Source organism: Photinus pyralis, unplaced genomic scaffold (genome assembly GCF_008802855.1).
Source record: "Photinus pyralis isolate 1611_PpyrPB1 unplaced genomic scaffold, Ppyr1.3 Ppyr1.4_LG1, whole genome shotgun sequence".
Taxonomy (NCBI): domain Eukaryota; kingdom Metazoa; phylum Arthropoda; class Insecta; order Coleoptera; family Lampyridae; genus Photinus; species Photinus pyralis.
Window position 1 is genome coordinate 56,114,499 of NW_022170249.1, and position 4,852 is coordinate 56,119,350.

Genomic DNA, 4,852 nt, shown 5'->3' on the forward strand with positions numbered 1-4,852 from the left:
GACAGGGAAACCGTACAGATTTGTTCCGCGTTAACTCAAAGGTAAAGCTCCGTTACAGTACGGTTGCTGAAATTTCAATTGCTGAATGAATGATGTAACAACGAATCAATATCCTACCTACGTAAATGTTTCATTCAAAAGTCTAAATTTAGCGCCGTCCGGAGTTCAATGAAATTTGTACTGAGACGGGGGATGTTTTATTAAAATGTTTAACTTTAAATAAGAGGATTAAAAGACATTGTGATCGTAAAATTTATACAATTAATAGGATTTGCTTGGCGAATTTTTAAGTGGGACTTTCTTTCAGATTCTTATGTGTATGACTCTTCTCTTGTTAAAGACAATTAGGAAATTAATCTAAACTTAGAAAATCAAAGCACATTCTCCTCCTTTCGGTTTGGATTTCTATCCTGAAGATGTTTTCACAATATACGTTTACTGCTACACGTTACTATTTTCTTTAAAGAGTGCAGTAGTTGGGCCGGAAAACTCGGTAAGTTCGCCCTCAAAGACTGGCATTAGCCTCAAGAACCCCCAAACTTGGAGAATTGGAATATTTAGTTGCGGAAAAATGTGACCTCAGAAACCTCGCCCCGAAAAGAATTCAATACAAGCTAATTTGCCTAGCTATATTTGCTTACAAGAACTGGCCCTTTAACATCCCACTCTTAAAAAAATTAACCTCGGGAAAATTCTCCCCGGATTATCCGTATACCGTATTATACTGAATGGTGTACCGCAAAAGGTCATTGAATTGCCTCAACATACCAATACGTGGAAGAATCCACCCCTAAAAGACTCAAGATGAATGAAGGAAACTTTAGTAAAGAATTCTTCTGCCTATGATGCATTTCGTGATCGTCCCATGAACCTGCATTTAGCTTCAACCCTAAAAGCACTACAAATTTTATAACAAGGGTCTGCATCAGAAGAGCATATTCATACTCAACTGCAATAGCTATTTATGGGGTGTGCGGTAAATTCGCCCCGGAAGACTCGCCCCGGTAAATTCGCCCCCGAAAATTCGCCCCCGGAATATTCGCCCCCAAGTAAATTCGCCCCCGGAATATTCGCCCTCAAGTACATTCGCCCCCGGAATATTCGCCCCAAGTAAATTCGCCCCCGCAGTATTCGCCCCCAACAAATTCGCCCCCGGAATATTCGCCCCGACAAATTCGCCCCCGTAGCATTCGCCCCATAACATTTATTAACACTCGGAAGTAATAGGTTGGTTTAAATTAATTAAATAAATATTTGCAAAAATTACGATATTTGGAACTCAATACGGCGAGACTGACAACTCGAAATTGTTCATATTCAATCGTCTCTCACCTGTTAAAGGCTGATTCAACGGTTCAACGTCAACCGTATGTTTACAATACATTTTACAACAAATTGCGTTTACAAAGGAGTCTAATTACTCAGCCATTTATGGATGTATTGAAAGGTTTTTGGCATCAATGTACAAACAAAGAATGATTATTTCTTTAGACTTACATTTGAAAATTGGTCCAGATTTGATGTAAATTTGTGTTGAAAAACACCAACATTGATGAAGTTTGCTGAAGTATCAAATCATAATTAAAATAATGTAAAAAAATCTAATTCGAAACATCCCATTTCTTTAAAATATAAAAAAAAGTTTGCTTATATATTTATTAGTTAAGTAGCAATTAGTCTGCTACGGTACTCTTGTACTCGTTCCAAATTCAGCCCGTCGGATCAGCTTTAAATTTGAGAATTTTTGTAAAAAATGTGCAAATGCCATAAAAGTTTTAAAATGTCCAAAGTATCCACTTGAGATCAAAAAATGTTGAACGTTGACCATTTACCAAAAATTTAGACCTTAAAAAGACAATGAATTTAGTATATACTTTGTGTCCTCCTACTATTATGTATAAAAATCACAATACAGACACGTATTTATTACTGATGCCATAAGGAGTTCCTTTTTTGCTGTTGTCAGTTTGATTTTCAGATTTTTGTATTTACGAAAGGTGAAATATTGTGTTTGATTTACAATAAAATAAACTCTTCGTCTATTAGGATTGTAATATTTAAAATCTTAGAAAATTGTGCACAAAATTCTTTTTTTTAAGTAAATCTAACTACCTAATTAAAAAATAATACAAAACTTACCAGCACCACGTGAAACCGATCTTCTTCAATACTCAAAACTATTTTTTCACACGGGTTTACACCAAACTCAAAAACCGTGTTCAAGCCAAGTATTGATCCGAAAGTTAAAAAAAGGCCGTAGAATCGTTAACCAAAAATCAAAGTTCGTATTCGCGCCAAAATATAACAAGTAGCAACATAAAAAGTTTCAAAACAATTACACCACCAATGACCAAACGAGCCATCAAACGTTCTGTTAGGAAGAAATGAAGCTAACAACTCAGTCAATCAAAAATGTCATTTAAATTAGATTATATATTACCTTCTTTTGTAATACAAGAGTTAAGGTGGATTTTCCATATGTCATGTCTGAAAATATAGAAGTCATTAAATCATTGTGAATATAGGATTTATTTCCTTTGGATGTCAAATCCTTTGCAAATCACCCTTACTTTATTCAACCTTATGTTAATTACCTATTCATATTTTAGTTAACAGGTATTTGAGTGCTATTATTCTACCCCCTTTATGTAGGTATACACAGGTATTACAAAAAAAATTAAAATTAAGCAAAATTCATTTTATGAACTGCTAGCCCTGTTACCTCCGAGGATTAATAAATCTTATGGGGCGAATCCTACGGGAGCGGAATCGCCGGGGGCGAATCTTCCAGGAGCGAATTTGTCGGGGGCGAAATTGCCGGGGGCGAATTTTCTGGGGCGAATCTTACGGAGGCAAATAGTCCGGGGGCGAGTTTTCTTGGGGGCGAATTTTCCGGGCCGAATCTTACGGAGGCGAATAGTCCGGGGGCGAATTTAATTGGGGGCGAGTTTTCCGGGGCGAATTTTCTGGGGCGAATCTTACGGAGGCGAATAGTCCGGGGGCGAATTTACTTGGGGGCGAGTTTTCTTGGGGGCGAATATTCCGGGGGCGAATTTTCAGGGGCGAATTAACCGGGGCGAATTTTCGGGGCGAATCATCCTACAATCATTTATGGCACATTATAAGTGAATAAAGACAAATTTTATCCACGAGAAAACATTTTAGTTTAGCGTATGAGTCGAAGCCGAATGAGTAATGTGTTTGAGTGGATAATTAAATGATCAATTGACTAACGACTTGGATCAATTTTCCTTAAGGTAACTCAATTGATCATTTAATTATATTTCGAATTACCGTTCTCGAATTACACTAACTACTTGTAGGTGTTCGAAGAGAATGGTCTGGAATTATCCGTATTTGTACCTAACGAGAAACACGTAAAAGGTACTGAAAAAAATGACTTCCTTGTGGTAACAAATTTAGAATTGCTACATGCATATTGTTGCAGCAGCAAAAAGAAATGGTTTTTAGAACTAAATAATTTACTGCTTTAGTTTTCTCAAGTAGTTGCGATTTTCTGGGGTTAATAATGAAACTTTGTTGGAGGATAGCAAACATTTTTTGTTAAGAGCGCCAACGAGCATTTTGCATTGATTCCATGAACATAAAAGTATGCCTTCATAACAAAAAGCAGTTTGCTGATTAACCTAATACCACTGTATTTGTGACAACATACTAAATTCCTTAACTTGAAGGACGAAAATAATATAAAATTTTATTTATAATACTGCAATCATGCAATTCCCAAGTAGTTGACAGGATGTGCTTATCTCACCTTGCCTTGCATGTCCCAGAGTGCCAGCCAGATGTGAGAGGACATCATTACAAACTACTCTGTGACCCTGTCCAGTGTCATAATTACTAGCTCATTTTTTCACGGTAAGTCGTCAATCTTGTACCTACTGAATTTCGGTTATTTACATTACGAACTTTTAGTATTTTAATGTTTTTTCAATGGCTGAACAAAGTGTAGGTGATATATTGGAACAATGGGGATTCCCGGAACTACTTTTGGTGTTTGAAGGTAAGTGTAACTTTAATCCATAAATTGTTTTGAACTATCTTTTGTTTTCCGGCATTTTCATTTTTAGATTTTTCGAACAACGACAACTCGAAAAGTGCCGGTCTGATCAGAAACTGGTCGAGGAACTTTTTATTCAGTTTTCTTTGTATAACACCATCCCATAGTCCCTGTGCGCGAATTTCGAAACACGCTGTATATGTAAAAGCTGTTTACATGTAGTGTAGGTAAGTTTTAATCTCGGTTTTAATTTAAGTGTTTTATATTTTGTCTTTGGAGATGTTAATGATAAAAAAGTTTTTCTTTTGTAGTTAGGTAAACAGTAAGTGATTTAATAAATGTGTATTTAAAAAAAAAGTGATTTGTTTTAATTGACATCACCAAAACGCGTGGACGATGCAGACAGAGCGGAAAATTTATTGTTCCAACCAGGATTCATAGTTAATCCAACTAATCATTTGAGACAATTTATGAGTTTCCAGCATAAATGGTATGCTACTACAACAAAGATAAAAAAGGACAAATTAGGAGGTCCAGCAAATACTCGTTAGTTTATATAACAATACCGCTCTGCTGCTGCGACTAAGCATTACTTGTTAGAGGGACAAATTTTTTTGCAAGCTTATTTAGTTCCTCAAACAAAAATGGTATGCTTTCTTAACTAACTTGTATAATTTGTCACAAGTAATTGTTTTAGCTACTGGAACAAATTTACTTCCAACAAGGTATGTTGATTTCCTACAGCAAATAATTTTGTTGAGGCTATAGCTACTAAAAAAATTAGTTGGAGTAACTAATTGTTAGTTGCGACAACATTTCTTTTTTTTCAGT